Raw genomic sequence first — 19,343 nt, forward strand, 5'->3', positions numbered from 1 at the left:
AGAAAGTCGTCAGTATTGTGGCAAAAGTTATCTAAGTATGTAGCAAGATGACCTTGAAGTTCTGATGAAGGTGTGGTTCATCATAGAGAAGCCACATGTGAGTATCAGTGCTTTCTTCTGACAATAAATTTGAACATTTTATTCAAATTGGTCAAACTTGTGAAAAGTTAAAAATTACCAAAAAATTACTTTGGAAATACTAGAAAAACTGAATGATCCTATGTTATGAGATTTTACATATAATTGCATAGTATATTTTTATATATTCATGATATTGTGAAATATGTATTTGGTCTTTGTCCCTGTTTCCTGGAATACAAATCTTAAAATCCTTGAAATCTTCAAAGTGCTATCTTTTCTATGCTAATGTTGACTGATAGTTTCAGCGTGGGGCTGGTCATCAGAAAAAGGTATGAATAAAGAGTTGGGACTTTCAGCCCCACCCCTAACCTCCAGGGAGAAGAGAGGAGATGAAGGTCAAATTGATCACCAAAGGCCAATGGTTTAATCAATCACACCTATATAATGAAGCTTTCATAAAACCCCAAGAGAACAGGGTTTAAAGAGCTTCCTGATAGCTGAGCACATGGAGACTGACGGGAAGGTGAACAAGAACTCATCCATGAGCCAGGAAGGTGGCCCTCCGGGACTCCACCTGGACAGAACAGAAACGTCTGCACTCGGGCCCCATCCAGACCTCACTCTGTGTATCCCTTAATCAGCCTGCTTATTCGTATCCTTTAAAATATCCTTTGTAATAAACTGATAAACATAATAAGCATTTCTTCAAGTTCTGTGAGCCACTCTAGCAAAGTAATCCAACCAAAGAGGAGGTTATGGGAATCCCAAGTTGAAGCCAGTCGGTCATAAATTCCAGAGGTCTGGACTTGGAACTGGTAGGAAAGAGGTCTTGTGGAATTAAGCCTTCACCATGTGGGATCTGAGGCTATGTCCAGGTAGACAGTAATGGAACTGAACTGGAGGACACCCAGTTTATGTCTGCTACAGAACTGATTGCTCCCTTGCTAGTGGTGAGAAACTCCCACACATTTTGTGGTCACAGAAGTCTTCTGTGTTGATCGCTGTGCTGTAAGAGCAGAGGAAAAACACGGATTGAAGGATTTTTCAAAACAATTTTAAATATATTATTAAATAATCTAATTACATGCTTAATAATCTCCTTTATGAAGAAACCACAAGGCCCAGATCTGTTTCTGTGCAAGTTCTAAGAATTCAGTAAAAGAAAATTTCCAGGCCAGGTGCGGTGGTTCATGCTTGTAATCCCAGCACTTTGGGAGGCCGAGCGGGCAGATCACCTGAGGTTGGGAGTTCCAGACCAGCCTGACCAACATGGAGAAACCGCCCCCCCGTCTCTACTAAAAATACAAAATTAGCTGGGCGATGGTGCTTGCCTGTAATTCCATCTACTCGGGAGCCTGAGGCACGAGAATTGCTTGAACCTGGGAGGCAGAGGTTGCAGTGAGCCAAGATTGTGCCATTGCACTCCAGCCTGGGCAACAAGAGTGAAACTCCGTCTCAAAAAAAAAAAAAAATTCCATATTATAGAAACTCTTTTACACTATATTCTTCAACCTAATTTTTGAGGAGAGTTTATTTTAATACCAAAACCAGAAAAGAATAGTATGAGAAATAAAAATTACAAGTTAAACTCACTTACAAATGTGAACAGATAAACTCTGTTCTCTTGCAAATTAATTGCAGCAATGAACGAGAAAAACAAATAAATTTATCCCAGGAATTCAAGACTGGTTTCCTGGTTTATCCAATAACATGCACGAATCTCAAAAGCATTAGGTTGAATTTTTTTTAAAAAGATATAAAAGGCTACATATTTTATTATCCTGTTTATATGCCATTTGGGGCAGAAATAAGGGTAGAGTTTGTCTGGAGATGCGGGAGAAGCTTGGGTAATTTTATGGGGTAATAGAAATAGTCTATATATTGATATATAGTGGTGGGGGTTGCACAGCTGTATATGTTTGTCAAAATTCATTGAACCGTATACTTAAAAAGAATAAATTTTAAGTTTTACTGCATGTATCATATACCCCAATAAACCTGACTTTTAAATTTCACAAATATATATATTGAGGGGTATGTTTATATCAAAACCATCTTCCCAATCCTATTTTAGAATATTTTAGAAATTCTAGAGCACAGAGAAAAGGGAAATAATACATATAAGACTTGGAAAAAATAAAGACAATTTCTATTATTCACACATGATATTATTATCTATATTAAAAACCTTAAAGTATCTACAGAAAAATTACTAGCAAAGATTAACAGCATTGCCAGATCTAAAATCAGTATAAAAATGTAATATGCACTTTATTTGCTGGAAACAAGTAGAAAATTAAATTTTAAAAGATGGATAGTAATAAAAAATAAAACTACCTGGTAAAGGATAACTATGATCTTCAAATAGAGAATTTAAAAACATTATTTAGTCACTAAGTTATGGCATTATTTAAGATCCTAAAAAGAACCACAAAGGCATACTATGCTAATGGAAAGTCAGACTCAATATTGTAAAGAGATTCATTTTACTCAAACTAGTTTTTACAAAAAATATGACAAACCAATTCTAAAATTTATATGGTAGAAGAAAGAGATAAGGAAAGCTAAAACTTTTCTGAATAGCAAAAATATGTGAGGGCCTTTGTCTCAGTATTTTTCAAGCCTTATTATAAAAAAAATTTTTTATTAAGATAATGTGGAGTTGTAGGTAAATTTTAAGAGAAACAGAATAGAGATCTTAGAAACAGCCCCATGCAGATACGCAAATTTTAAAAATATCACAGATGTAACGTAAGTTATCAGCATGGAAAGGATGCACTTATTTAGGATGATACAAAAGGTTTAGAAGAAAAGAAAACTAGGATCTCAAATTCCACCATACACTTTAAAACAATTCCTGGTGAATAAAAGATTCACATTTCAAAGTGAAACTTTAAAATTTTTATAAGGAAATATAGCAGGATACCTTTAAGACATCAAAATAAAGTATTTCTTAAATAAAGCATTAAAAGGGCAATTCAAAAGTAAATTGATAAATTCGACTACATTAAAATTAAGAACTTTTGTTCATAAAAAAAAAAACACCACAGAGTAAAAAAACAAATCAGAAACTGGAATGTATTTACAACAAAAATAACTTTCAAAAAGTGAATAGCTAGGATATACTATAATTTATTTTAGTCCTATATTGAACAGTTAGGTTATTTTTCTTTGTGTTTTTTTCTTCAACAAATTGATGATATGCTAAACATCTTCGTATGCATCTCCTTTTGCTGAGTGTAATTGCTATGTCAAAAATGCCATGATTTTAGTTTACATAGATATGGCCCTACAGAGATGTTTTTCAGTTAACACTGTAGCAGGCTGATCATAGCTCTGAGAGATACATCCTCACACTAATTCCCAGAACCCAAGAATGTTGCCTTATTTGGAAAAAGGGTCTTTTCAGATGTGATTAAATTAAGGATTTTGAAAGTAAGAAATTGTCTTAGGCTATCCAAGAGTCTCTAAATGCCATCACAATTGTCCCTGACCAAGGGAGATCAGACACACACAGGAGAGGAAGATGGGAATGTGAACATGGAGGCAGAAATTGAAGTGACGCAGCCACAAGTCCAGGAATGTCAGCAGTTAGGAGAAGAGAGAATACATTTCGGTTATTTTAAGCCACCAAACGTTTGGCAATTTGTTAGAGCAGCCACCAAGTAATGCTCACTGTCACGAAAATAAGTGCATGAGAATGCTATTTTTCCCATCCCCTGCCAACATACAGATTCTCATAGAGGAAAAACAGTATATTATATATTTAGTTCATATATTTCTTCTTACAAAAAATATTTGAGCATCATGCTTAAGACTAATTTATATTTCCTTTCTCTGAACTGTTTGTTCATGTCTTCATCCAGATTTGTATTGGACTATAATTTTCCTAGAAGTTCTGTAGACCCTTTTTTTTTCTTTTCTTTTCTTTTTTTTTTTTTTTTTGAGATGGAGTCTCGCTCTGTCGCCAGGCTGGAGTGCAGTGTGGCGCGATTTCAGCTCACTGCAATATCCACCTTCCGAGTTCAAGCGATTCTCCTGCCTCAGCCTCCCGAGTAGCTGGGACTACAGGCGCCTGCCACCACGCTCAGCTAATTTTTTTTTTTTTTTTTTTTTTGGTAGAGACGGGGTTTCACCATGTTGGCCAGGATGGTCTCACTCTCCTGACCTCGTGATCTGCCCGCCTTGGCCTCCCTAAGTGCTTACAGGCGTAAGCCACCACACCCAGCCTGTAGACCCTTTTTATAGATTATGGAAAATAATCATTTTACTGATATGTTCCACAAATATATATATCCATTATTTATATTGGTATTATGATTTTTTTCTATCCAGAAACATTGGATTTTTTTATAAAGTTAAATTTATTTTTTTTTTCATTACAGCTTTACCAAGTGAAGATTACTATTAATATGATGCACTTACATTATGTTGTGGTAGTTCGGGGGTTCAGGGGGTTCATTTTGTGATTTAAATTATTTTACCTACCTTCAATTTATTTTAATATGAGTCAGTAGAAATAGAAATTAATATTTTTAATAGAAATTAATACCAACCATTTCCCAGTCAATCCATGTTTTTCTCATTGATGTGCCAACCTGCCTTAAAGATATATTAGCAACTTTAAATATATTTAGGACTATTTCTAGATTCTCTAGTTTGTGCTAGTGGTATTTTTACTTACTCATACACTAATAGAAATTGCTTAACCACTGTTGTTTCCATTTTTAATCGGTTTTAGTATATTGTATTCCTAGTCCCACCTGTTAAACTTATCCTGTTACATTTCAATTGCATATGTATTGAACACATTAACTTTTTTTTTTTTTTTTTTTTTTTTGAGACAGGGTCTTGCTCTTGCCCAGGCTGGAGTGCAGTGACACAATCACTGCTCACTGTAGCCTTGGCCTCCTGGGCTCAAGCAATCCTTCCACCTCAGCCTCCTGAGTAGCTGGGACCACAGACACCCACCACTACACTTGACTAATTGTTTTTATTTTTGTAGATACACAATCTCCCTATGTTGCCCAGGCTGCTCTCAAACTCCTGGGTTCAAGTGAGCCTCCTGCCTCCCAAAGTGCTGAGATTATAGGCATCAGCCACTGCGACCAGTTGGAAACATTAACTTTTGAATGAACTTGTGTTTTCACCACTTATTCCTTAAAAAAAAAAAAAATTCTGTGGTCACATGACTTTAAAATGCATTGAAGTTGACATCTTTGCAATATAAAGATTTATGTATAGCCTTAAATGGCATCAGAAAGTTTTTCTCGCACAAATCTTGCTCATTTCTTATAAATTTGTTTCTAGACACATATTTTTGTAGCTCTTGTAAATGTGATTTTTCTTAAACTTTTGATTTGACGGCCTTAATTTTGAACCCAGAAATCTTACAAAATTTTGTTATTGCTTATACTATTTTTTCAGTTGATTCCTAGGTTTCCTATACTGTATGTTACTGATGATAATTCTGTACCTTCTTTCCATTTTATTCATTTATTTATTTCTCTTATTTGTTTATATTATTGCCTATTAACTTCAGAGTAATTTTAATTCATAGTGATGTGAGTAAATATCATTAGCTTATTATTAAATTTAACAAGAATGCATTTAAATTTTTAAATAAATATTAGAATCTATTCAAGTTCTATATCTATTCTGATTTTAATTACACTTAATTTTTACCACAAATCACTATTAAATTATATTCCAATGTATTTTTATCATTAATGATAATTCTATGAATTTTCTTTTGATATATTAAAATACCCATTGTTAATATATCTCCAAATATTGACTACTTATTGCATTATTTTTGTGAACTTCACTTAGTTATGGTGTACAACTCTTTTGTTTTGCTGCTAATTCTGATTGTTAATATTTTATTTGAAAAATTTGCATCAATATCAGCTTGTAAATTTAGGAGCTACATCAAATTTTGTTATAATTATTTTGATGAATTTATAAATGTAGCTTGGAAGCTTGTTTCACACACACGCACACTCATACACACACACATACACCCCTCCACATGTATACTCTGGATCAGTTTATGTAGCATTGACATTTTCAATTCTTTAATTGTTTGGTCAGTTTCCCCAATAAGTATATCTCAGGCTATATAAGTGAACATTCATGGATTTAGGGATAGCATACAGGTCTTTGACAGCTATATTTCTTCTATAATAATTTATCTGTTTGAATTTTTTTCCCTGTGGTCAGTTTTGATCATTTATATTTTTAATTTATATTGCATAAATATATAGTTATAATTTCCAGTTTTCTCACTTCTTATGTTTCCTTATATTTTCTCCTGTTTCTCCTGTTAATATGACAAATTGCATGAATTATTAGATTTTCTCATATAATCAGCATGCATCTATGAGGTAAGCCCCAATCTTGGTCATGATGCATGACATTTATTATGTATTGCTACATTCAGTTGGCTAACATTTGTTTTAAAATTTTGAATCTATGTTCATAGATGAGATTGCTTTTTTTTGTTTTTTTGTGTGGTTGTTAATATGTTTTTGTATTGAGTTCATTCTCATCTCATAAAATGGGTGACAAAATGTTCTCTTTTAATCTGTTCTGTGGAGTTTGTAAAAGTTTGGGATGTTCTAGTACTTGATTATTTGGTAGACTCTCCCTGAAAAATCTACTACTGATTGAATTTATTTAATGATTATATGACATTATCATTTATTCCTGAATTAAAATATGTCCAGATTCCAATTCTTCTCTTCTTGCTCCAGTGCCACCATACCATTTGCAGACAACATCCTCTCTCATCTGGTTTCCTGCTATAATCTCTCTCCTCATGGACCCATTTCTATCCCTGTTTTCCTAGAGCAGCACTTTTCAAAATCATTCTCTGCAGTGACAGAAATGTCCTATATCTGTGTTGTCCAATGTGGTAGCCACTTGCCACTTGCTGTCCAGCACTTGAACTCTGATTAGTGTGATTGATAAACTGGTTAATTAAATTTATATTTAAATGAATACATTAGGTGACTACAAAAACGACTATTTTATTACTTGCTTTGTATTTGTCCCACTTTCCCTACTTCCCTTCTCTTTTTCCTTCTTTTCACTTGATTGAGAATTTTTGCAATACTGTTGATTTCATCTTCTCATTATAGGTTTTCCTCTAAACGATATAGTTTATTACTGTATTTTGAATATTTTAGGATTATGTCAAAGTTAGCCACCATGGTACTTTAATATTCCTCTTTAAAATGGAAGTATATAAGAAAGCTTTTTTTTAATTATTATACTTTAAGTTTTAGGGTACATGTGCACAACGTGCAGGTTTGTTACATATGTATACATGTGCCATGTTGGTGTGCTGCATCCATTAACTCGTCATTTAGCATTAGGTATATCTCCTAATGCTATCCCTCCCCCCTTGCCCCACCCCACAACAGTCTCCGGTGTGTGATGTTCCCCTTCCTGTGTCCATGTGTTCTCATTATTCAATTCCCACTTATGAGTGAGAACATGTGGTGTTTGGTTTTTTGTCCTTGCGATAGTTTGCTGAGAATGATAGTTTCCAGCTTCATCTATGTCCCTAAAAACGACATGAACTCATCATTATTTATGGCTGCATAGTATTCCATGGTGTATATGTGCCACATTTTCTTAATCCAGTCTATCATTGTTGGACATTTGGATTGGTTCCAAGTCTTTGCTATTGTGAATAGTGCCGCAATAAACATACGTGTGCATGTGTCTTTATAGCAGCATGATTTATAATCCTTTGGGTATATATCCAGTAATGGGATGGCTGGGTCAAATGGTATTTCTAGTTCTGGATCCCTGAGGAATCACCACACCAACTTCCACAATGGTTGAACTAGTTTACATAGAAAGCTTTAATTACAATCATCTCCTTTCAACTTATATGGTATTGCTATCCAGTATGTTAGTTTATCTTTATTCCCTCACCCTATAAATTAGTTATTTTATTTGTATTGTTTTATATAGTCAATGTTTGCCTAATTTTACCAATACTTTTACCAATGTATTTAGTATTGCTTATTATTCTGCTTTGCATTTAGACTTTCAAGCACACTTTCTTTCTGAAGTACATTCTTTAGAATTTCCTTTAATGGTGTTCTGTTAGTGGACTCACATTATTTTTTTTTTTTTCTGAAAATGTCTTTACTTTACTCCAGTTCTTAAAAAATATTTTCACTCAGTGTAGAAATCTTGCAGTTATTTTCTTTTAACATATTAAAGCTACTATTCCACTCCCTTCTAATTTTGAGCTGTTTGTTGAAAGTGGGTCATTCTTTGGTAGATCATATCCATTGCCTTTCCAGCTGCTTTTAAGGTTTTTTTGTTTGTTTGTGTTTGTTTTTGTTTTTGTTTTTGTTTTTGAGATGGAGTTTCATTCTTGTTGCCCAGGCTGGAGTACAATGGCCCGGTTTCAGCTCACTGCAACCTCTGCCTCCCGGGTTCAAGTAACTCCCTGTCTCAGCCTCCCAAGTAGCTGGGATTACAGGGAGCTAACTTCTGTGGTTTTAGTATAGACGGGGTTTCACCATGTTAGTTAGGCTGGTCTTGAACTCCTGACCTCAGGCAATCCACCCACCTCGGCCTCCCAAAGTACTGAGATTACAGGCATAAGCCACCATGCCTGACCTGCTTTTAAGTTTTTTTTTTCTTTGATATTCTGTAGTTTTGATGACAGGACAGTGATGAGAAGAATTTTCAATGTAAACCCTTTTTTGAAAAGATATGAATTCTTTACTTGTACCATTGTTTTAATTTTAGAAAACCAAAAGGAATGGCATATACATTTTATAAATATCTATTCAGCACCAATGATGAGGATTGTCTTTTTTTCTCTTGAAATTTAGTGATGCAGTGGATTATTTGATACATGTTTTCATTTTTAGCTATTCTTTTATTTCTGTACTAAAACTTAGTTGGTCATAGTGTATTACTCTTTTGATGTATTTCTGGGTTCTTTTGCTAACATTTTCTTGTAAATAATCTGGTTTCTACTTGTCACTATTTTCTATGATTTTACTTAAATGCTATCATTATTAAGTTTTATTATTAACATTTACTGACATTGTAAATGAAACAGGAAGATTTATATCTATTTTAGAGCCTAGAATAGTTTCAGTAACATTGTCAGATATTTAAAGATAATTTAAAATTCAGCTGTGAAGAGACCTGGTCTGGTGCCTTCTTCAATGTGATATATTCTATCACCTCCTGAATTTCTTCCATTATAATTGGTCCATTAAAAGTTTTCACTTCCTTGGGTAATTTTGGTAGTTTATATTTTACCGGGAAATCATGCTAGTTATTTATCTTGATTTTCAAAGTTGCTGCCTTTCCCTTTATGTGGCAGCGTTTCCAGATTTTAAAAATTCTTTCTTTATGTTACATTCTCTTTCTCATCCCTCATCAATTCTGCATGTCTATTTTTTCTCCCTTTTCTTTCTTCAGTAACACTTGCAAGTTGTTTATCTATATTATCAGTCTTTTCAAAGAAAAGTTTTGTGATGATTCATCCTTCTTATTTTTGTTGTTTGCTGTTTCATCAGATTGTTTTCTATAATAATTCCCACTTTATGATTTCTTTTGATAAATTATGCTGTTCTTTCAAAAATTTCTTTTCATTACTTACCAGTTTTATTTTTCTTTCTTCTTTAATCATAAAGGCAGTTAGCAACACAAACTTTTAACTACAACTTTTACTGTGTTACATATGATTTTGTATAAAATATTCTTTTTATCTGATTCTGAGTAGTAATGTCCTTTAAGTAATCAGCATGGTTATCAACCTACCAACCACAGCTCTAACTATTAAGAGGTCATGGCTTAGAATGATTTAGCATTTAAAAACCTGAGGTAAAGCAAGAAAAATAAAAAGTTAATTTTGTAGTATTTTAAGTTAAAAACATATGTGCTTTAAAAATCCCACAATGGGCCGGGCGCGGTGGCTCACGCCTGTAATCCCAGCACTTTGGGAGGCCGAGGCGGGCGGATCACGAGGTCAGGAGATCGAGACCATCCTGGCTAACACGGTGAAACCCCGTCTCTACTAAAAATACAAAAAATTAGCCGGGCGTGGTAGCGGGCGCCTGTAGTCCCAGCTACTCGGGAGGCTGAGGCGGGAGAATGGCGTGAACCCGGGAGGCGGAGCTTGCAGTGAGCCGAGATCGCGCCACTGCACTCCAGCCTGGGCGACAGAGCAAGACTCCGTCTCAAAAAAAATAAAATAAAATAAAATAAAATAAAAATCCCACAATGATTTGGTTGGAAAAGATACAATATAGAAAATAATGTAGGTCAAAATAACTGCTGTGGTAACTTTTGACAAATCTGAATTCTCAAGAGTAAATATTAAACTGTTTTTAATTGATAAATGTTCACCTGTATTTTAAAAATAATCATCTTTCTATGTTGAAAACATTTCAATAACCATATTTTGATCAAGGTTTACTAAACTAATATTATTAGTATAAAATTTCGAGACATAGACAAAAATGCTAGAGGACTGTGGCACTAAAACAGACCTCTCACTCTTTTCAATGAATTAAGGAAGATAAAATGAAGGTCTGAAAAATAGATACATAGATACAGCCTTGAAAATTGCAGAGTTTGGATTTTCCATCAGCCCCTGTGTGTGGGAACTCACAAAAAGTTTTACTTAGAAAAAGCGAAAGAATTTGACATGTTTGTATCGCTAGTATAGTGGATCAAATTCATTCCTTCACCATTTCATAACGTTATATTCTACACAGGAAAAAGGTGACAATTGTGTTTGCTGTTCAACAATATCGAATAGTAATAAATTGCCAAACCACTCCTCGAATTAGAAAGTGCAACTTCAAGAAAGGTAGGACATAAAAAAAAAATATATATATATATATACACACTTAAAAAATAAAGTGGGCAGGTTAGTAAAAAAAAAAAATCAGTTGGAAAAGCTTATATGACAAAGATCTAAATCCATGGAAATCGTTCAATATTAGCACAATTAATATAATATCAATACTAATGCCCATGGAGGCCACATGTGATTGTCCTCAGAAGTGGAATGTGTGGAGGTGAGGAATCTAAAAATCAAATCATCATCTCCCCTACTACGAAGCCAGCTGATAGAACTATAAACCAAATAATCATGCAGGAGTGGCAGAAGCATACCTTGCAGGAATGCAGTTAAAAAACAGAAGAAACAGCTGCAAGTGTTGAATGCAGTTGCCACATAAGAGCAGGAATCAAGGGTGGGGAGACATAAATCAAGAAACACCTCTATTCTCTTACAAGCCTGGCAATTCAATTTAACTTTTTCAAAATATGTAAAAGTACTGCAGTGACAAAAAGTAAATGGAAAGTTCCAAAAGACATATGAAGCACAACCCCAATTATGTACTTGTGTGTGGACATACAGGCAAATGTATAGACACACACACACACACACGCACACACACATACATCAAAGTGTTCTCAGATAAATGATAAAATGCTATAACAGTTCTATCACAGAGTAGTGGGATTATGTGCAAATATATTTTATTTCTTAATTTCTTTGTATTTTCGAAAATGCTCTATGCTGCTGAAGACATATTTGCATATTTTTTTATTTAAAAATTACATATTGCAAATACACGCAAGCACTGTATTAAATGCCGAGGCTGTTAAGATGAATAGGGCGCACACAACCAGCACCCTCAATGTGATCCAGAGTGAGCCGCAGATACCCGAGAGGCAGCCCAGTGGCACACCGCCTTAGCCAGTCTTTCACTCCATTTCCTGGTTTGTCTTTTCTTTGTCCTTTGTTACTCTGGGGTTGTGGTGAAGGAGATAACCAACTCTCTTGTCACTAGTGGAATCTGGGAGCAAAGGCAAAATGCTCTTGATCATTGTTGTGCATTATGAACTATTAGAGGTTCATATTTCTGTCTGACATCTATAAACCTCTGCTGACTGCCCATACAGTGTAATGAAAGAAAACCACATTATTTATTTGGGAAGCTATTTTTGTAGTTTTCTGTGTGCATTATTTTTATTTTATATGAACTTTCTGTCCTTGAATCATTATATCCTTAAGTATATGTGTAGTAAAATAATTGATTTAATAAGAGATGCTGCTTGTATTTGCTGTTATTTCTTAATAGCTATAAAATATTTTTAGGTAAATGTCATGAAAATTAAATTATCACATTATAAAAGACAGGTATGTAATAGAGAAACAAATGGCTAATGAGCTGTGACTTGTCACAAATGGGTTAAAAGTTTTATAACAAGAATCTATCAGCAGATAGGAAATGTATTTGGACAAAGACCAATTGCCTGGAGTTAGTACACAGTCTAATTTTATACCATTTCACTTTTCTTCCCTGAATGACATGAACAATATGATTGAGTCACTTTTGCTGAAAACAATTGAACAAGACTGACAAATGCATAATGCTTCAGACCATGAAATTCCAATTGGTCCAATCATAGATGAATTTATCATGCCTGCAGCGATGTTATTGTAGCTACAAGTCATGTTCTCTTCCGCTGTGGTAACTACTGAATAGAAGTGGGCCAGGTTTGCAGAGTAAGTTACTCAAGCATATGTCTTCAGATAATTTTTTTAATCAGAAGATTCTTCTGTAATTTAATATCTTTTCCTCTCAATACTCTTGACAAATGCCATTACAAAGTCTCTTGACAAGAGATTTTATGCAATATTTGAAGGCGTTTCTGCTGTGATTGTGAAGAGTTGTATAGCAGTACGAAACAAAAGTTGTCGCCAGGCACGGTGGCTCACACCTGTAATCCCAGCACTTTCGGAGGCTGAGGTGGGTGGATCACGAGGTCAGGAGTTTGAGACCAGCCTGGCCAAGATGGTGAAACCCCTTCTCTGCTAAAAATACAAAAATTAGCCAGGGTGATGGCACACACATGTAATCTCAGCTACTCTGGAAGCTGAGGCAGGAGAATCGCTTTAACCCGGGAGGCAGAGGTTGCAGTGAGCTGAGATTGCCCATTGCACTCCAGCCTGGGCAACAGAGCAAGACTCCATCTTAAAAACAAAACAAAACAAAAGACACAAGTTGTCCACCCTGGTGGGGCAGGATAGAATGAGCTACAGTCTCAGCTAGTGACTTATCAATGATAAGCTAAACGCTTGAAGAACATGCTTTGAAAAATGGAAGGTCAGATAGAGAAATTGCATAAAGAAGCTAAGAACAATTTCAAGGCAGAGTCAGACATCTGATGTCCAAATTGAGAAACTGAGTCAAGAAACAGACTGCTGTTGGAAATCACAGAAGTGGTCATAGAGCCTACCAAAAACATGAATGAGTGCAGGTGGAAATCAGTAACTCTCACTCCCTCTGCAGATGGTTTGTCTCCAGTTGAATGTCTAGGTCTCATAGCTTCCTCCTCCCCCTTACAAAGCCCAGTTGTTACAGAAAATGGAACCAGGCCTCAAAGCTGGGTCATTTCTTCAATCCTCCATCTTTCTCAAAGCAACCTGTGCTTGGCAGATGGCAAATGGACTGGAAGCCCTGTTGGACTTGCTGTTATTGACTCTGAGTGTGCAATGGTGATCAAGCTAGCAGGAGTGTGGACTGAGCTTCTTCCAGGACAAGCACATGGGAACAATAAGCTTCTCAAGATGACCTTTCAGGAGCCAAGGAGCTTCCAGGCTTCCATGGTACCAGTGGGGTGAGGTGGCAGGGATGGGAGAGGGACTTGTGGAGGGTCTCCTGATGCCACAGGCTGAGTAGCCTTGGAGGACAGCTGAGAGTGGTGGTCTGAGGAAAATCAGACTCAGAGATTTCTCTAGATTTGGAATTGTATTGTATTATTGTTTCTAGTAACAGGTTGAAAATATGGGCCAGGCACAGCGGCTCACACCTATAATTTCAGCACTTTGGGAGGCTAAGGTATGTGGATAACGAGGTCAAGAGTTTGAGACAAGCCTGACCAACATGGTGAAACCCCACCTCTACTAAGAATACAAAATTTAGCCAGGCGTGGTGGCAGGCACCTGTAATCCCAGGCACTTGGGAGGCTGAGGCAGGAGAATTGCTTGAACCCAGGAGGCAAATGTTACAGTGAGCCAAAATTGCACCACTGCACTCCAGCCTGGGCGACACAGCAAGACTCTGTCATGAGAAAAAAAAAATGGAAATATTGTAAAAGTATTGAAAAGAGAGTGCTATCCATTCATAAATGGCCAATCTGGACATGATCTCTTCACAGACATCATTGCTCCTGAGAGGGAAGTCGCTCTCATGACACAAAACTCCGGCACCCAGTTTTACAGGCAGAGCCCATGATCACCCCACACATGGGTGTCCCCACCTTTCAGCCCCAGGATCCGGCTATCAAGCACCACTCCTAGTCCTACTACTCCTATTTTGAGAAGAGCCAGAGAGAGAGCTGTGACCCCTATTGAATGGCATTGATAAGCAGTGCATTCTGGGAAGAGTGATCTTTGGCAGGGTTGTACTGGTGTGAACTAGCACTAGAGGAACCAGGAATCTAGATAGAACAACATAACCAGGAAAGTTGTTTCCACCTGTCTCGTTCTTCCTCCCTCTAGCTGAGATGGTGCTGTTAAACTCCAGCCAAAATGAGCAAAGGACAGTTCTAAACCATAGGTCTTTGCTTTGACAAATTCTGCACACCTGTCATACCTGTAAGTGGGAATAGTTCATAATAATTAGTAATTAGTTATGGAGTGTTTTGTGTGGGTCAAGCGTAGTGGTACATGTGTTTACCCTTTCATCCTCACAATAAGCCTATGAAATAAGAATTGTAATTATCACGTGTGTTAAGCCGTTCTTGAGTTGCTAAAAGGAATACCTAAGACTGTGTAATTTATAAAGCAAAGAGATTTAATTGGCTTATGGTTCTGCAGGCTGTAAAGGAAGCATGGCACCAGCACCTGTTTGGCTTCTGGGAAGGCCTCAGGGAGCTTTTACTCAGGGGGAAAGCATAAGAGGAGCAGGCTTGTCACATGGCGAAAACAGGAGCAAGAGAGAGCACAGGAGAGGTGCCACACTTTTAAAAACCAGATCTGTCAAGAACTCACCATCTCAAGGAAAGCACCAAGCCATGAGGGATCCGCTCCCATGACCCAAACACCTCCCACCAGGCTCCACCTTGGGGATTACATTTCAACATGAGATTTAGAGGGGGCAAACTATATCATTCCACCTCTCCTCAAATTTCATGTCTTTTTCACATTGCAAAATACAGTCATCCCCTGCCAGTAATCCCCTGAAGTCTTAATTCATTCCAACACTAACTCAAGTTCAAAGTCCTATCTGGAGATGAATTCCTTCTATATATGAGACTATAAAAACAAAACAAGTTATTTATTTCCGAGATATAATGAGGGTACAAGCATCAGGTAAATATTCCAATTCCAACAGGGATAAATTGGCCAAAAGAAAGGGCCACAGGGCCCATGGAAGTTCAAAACCCAGCGGAGAAGTCATTAAATCTTAAAGCTCCAAAATAATCTCATTCGATTTCATGTCCCACATTCAGGACACACTGGTGCCAGAGGTGGGCTCCCTTGGGCACCTCTGCCTCTGTGGCTTTTCAGGGTTCAGCCTTTGCAGCTGCTGTCACAGATTGGAATGCAATGCCTGTGGCTTTTCCAGGTACAGAGTGCAAGCTGCTGGTGATATCATTCTGGGGTCTGGAATACTTTGGCCCCTTCCTCACAGCTCCACTAGGCAGTGTACCATAGGGAATCTGTGCAGGTCCTCCAACCCCACATTTCCCCTCAGCACTTCCCCAGTAGAGGTTCTCCATGAGGGCTCTACTCCTGCAGCAGGCTTCTGCCTGTGTACCCAGGCTTTCTCATACATACTCTGAAATCTAGCTGGAGGCTGCCAAGCCTCCTTCACTCTTGAACTTTGTGAACTCATGGGCTTAATACCACATGGAAGCCACCAGGGCTTACAGCTCGCAGCCTCTGGAGTGGTAGCCTGAGCTATACCTCAGCTCCTCTGAGCCAGAGCTAGTGCCAGAAAGCTGGGATTTTGGGGAGCAGCGTCCTGGAGCTGCACAGGGCATAAGGGCCCTGGGCCAGGCCCACAAAACAATTCAGTCTTCCTGGGTCTCTGGCTCTGGGATGGGAGGAGTTCCCTCAGAGATCTTTGAAATGCCTTCAAGACCTTTTTCCCATTGTCTTGGCTATCAGCTCCTGCCTCCCTTTTATTTATGCTAATTTCTCTACCAACTGGTTGCTCCACAGCCCTCTTAGATTCTTCCCCTGAAAATGGGCTTTCCTTTTCTACCACTTAGCTAGGCTGAAAATTTTCCAAATTTTTATACTCTGCTTCCTCTTGAAATATAACTCCCAACTTTAAGTCATTTCTTAACTCCCACATCTGTGTGTAGGTTGTGAACAGCCAGGTCACCTCTGAAAAGCTTTTCTGCTTAGAAATTTCTTCTAGTGGGTTCACTAAATTATCACTCTTAAGTTCAAACTTCCACAGATCACTAAGGCATGAACACAATGCAGCCAAGTTCTTTGTTAAGGCATAATATGAGTCATCTTTGCTCCAGTTCCCAATACATTTCTCATTTCTGTCTGAGACCTTGTCAGCCTGAACTTCACTGTCCGTTGCACCATCAGATCATCATTTTGGTCACAACCATTTAACCAGTCTTTAAGAAGTTCCAAATTTTCATCTTCCTGTCTTCTTCTGAGCCCTCCAAACTCTTCCAACCTCTGCCTGTTACCCAGTTCCAAAGCTGCTTTCACATTTTCAGGTATTTTTACAGCAAGGCGCCACTCCTCAGCACAAATTTTCTGTGTTAGGCTGTACTTGCATTGCTATAAAGGAATACCTAAGACTGGGTAATTTATAAAGAAAAAAAGTTCAATTGGCTCATGGTTCTACAAGCTATCAGGGAAGAATGATTTTGGTATCTGCTTGGCTTCTGGGGAGGCCTCAGGGAGCTTTTACTCATGGCAGAAGGCAAAGGGGGAGCAGGCACATCACATGGCAAAAGCAAGAGCAAGAGTTATGGAGAAGGTCCCACACACTTGCAAACAACCAGATCTCTCGAGAATTCACTCACTATTGCAAGGACAGCATCAAGCCATGTGGAATCTGCCCCCATGATTCAATCACCTCCCACCATGCCCTACCTCCAACATTAGGGATTATAATTCTGTGTGAGTTTTAGAGGGGAAAATATCCAAACTATATTATCACTGTGCTACAGATGGAAAAAGAGGGGCACAGAAGATTGCATTGCTTGAGGTAGTACGTGCTAAAGATGGAACTTTACCCCTGATGGTTCACTTTCAGCGCCCAAGCTCGTTTCTTTTTTTTGAGATGGAGTCTCATCCTGTTGCCCAGGCTGGACTGCAGTGGCACTATCTCAGCTCACTGCAACCTCCACCTCCCAGGTTCATGTGATTCTCCTGCCTCAGCCTCCCGAGTAGCTAGGATTACAGGCACACACCACCACACCCAGCTAATTTTTTGTATTTTTAGTAGAGACGGGGTTTCACTGTATTGGCCAGACTGGTCTCGAACTCCTGACCTCGTGATCTGCCTGCCTCGGCCTCCCAAAGTGCTGGGATTACAGGCGTGAGTCACCGCACCCCGCTTCAACACCCAAGCTCTTAACCCTTATGGTATACAACTCACTTTTAGTCATAGTGTTTTGGGTACCATCATACTTTAGAAATTTAGAGTGTTGTGCATATGTTGTTGAATTTTTAGGATTAACAAATAGATGTGTTTGCTTCAGCAACATGTATACTAAAATTGGAATGATATAGAGAAGATAAGCATGGCCCCTGCACAAGGATGACACACAAATTCATGAAGCGTCCCATATTTTATATGCATATGAATTGGAAGTCGTTATATGAGGAAGAGACAGCTCAGAGGTTTATTAAAATAAGCAAAACACAAAGGCAGAAAGTATCTGAGAAAAAGTAGGCATTTGATCATCAATTTATTTCCAAACATTTAGAGAGTAGTTTTATTATTGAAACATAATCAAAGAATATTAAGAAAACACTGAAATGCTTTAATTCTTTTAATGGTTGCCTTAGGATTTATAGTGCACATCTCTAATTAATAATGGTCTATATTCAAATAATATGCATCTCACAGGTAATATAAACCAGTAGAACAGTATATTCCACATTTTTCCCTGGTATTTTTGTGATATTGTCATTTTATGTTTTACTTGTATATATGGTATAAATACACAATACATTGCTACCATTTTGCTTTAGACAGTTTTTTTAATGTAATTTCAATTAAAAATTATACTTTACTTTAAAAAAGTAGGTAAGTTATTGAAAAATTATTTTTCAACACAAGTCTTTGGGTTGAAAATAATTTAGAAATTATTAGAAAATTTTTTAAATAATTTTTCAGCAAAAGTTATATCTTAAGTTTTATTGTAATTTTTATTTTCTTCGCTTTCATGGAAATGACATATTTTCCACTTCTATTATCAATTTCTATCTTATAGTGTGTGCATGCTTCTTTGTTCAATTAACTGTTAGTTTCACTTCTCTTTTTGCATAAACTCTTTATAAATTATTATGTAGTATTTAACTTTTTACAATATTTGAGACCAATATTTTTCCAAATGATTTTCTGCCATCAAAGTTTGAATGATTTTATGTACAGATGATTTTACCATTTTAGTCAAAAAATATTTCCTTTAGTAATTTTTTCTCTATTCTTATGAGTCTCTCTAATTCAGAGGACAGAAAGACAATGATCACTCCAGGCTACTGAAAGTGTGGTTGCTATCAAGTGTCAAACTGAGAACTGAAGGTTGCTGTTGGCAAAAGAAATTGAGAAGAACCATTTAGGAACTTCATTTGCAATATGACAGATAAATTTTATGCCTATTAAACCTGATAATTTGAAAATGGGGTTGATAGTTTATGTCTTTTATTGTACTTTCCCAATAATTCCATTTTAATCTATTTTTAAAAGTGTTACCCATGACATATTTAGAGGAGAGAGAGAATTGATCCTTCACAACAGAAAGTTTGAGAATTATTGGCCTATTATTTTCTCTCCATTTTTAGCATTTGGAGAAAAAGGCAGAATAAATAAGTTTTGCTTTCGTTTTTATTTTTTTCTGATTTGTTTATGTACACATATAATTTAAATATAAGATAAAGTTATTTTGATATACGTTATGTCATATGTTTAACTATTATTTATTTTAAAAAATTAGAGCAGCAAGATGGCAGACTTGGAAACTCCAAGCTCTCACTCCCCAGCAAA

General features: G+C 36.8%; 1 non-coding gene across 1 annotated transcript; it reads left to right on the forward strand.

The window, feature by feature from the left end:
• Positions 1–17,819: 17,819 nt before the first annotated feature.
• LOC112440647 (U6 spliceosomal RNA) lies at positions 17,820–17,926 on the forward strand. Its single transcript, XR_003028656.1, has one exon. It is a non-coding gene; the product is annotated as a U6 spliceosomal RNA (small nuclear RNA).
• Positions 17,927–19,343: the final 1,417 nt, after the last annotated feature.

The sequence above is a fragment of the Pan paniscus genome, chromosome 6, assembly GCF_029289425.2.
Source record: "Pan paniscus chromosome 6, NHGRI_mPanPan1-v2.0_pri, whole genome shotgun sequence".
In the NCBI taxonomy this organism is placed as follows: domain Eukaryota; kingdom Metazoa; phylum Chordata; class Mammalia; order Primates; family Hominidae; genus Pan; species Pan paniscus.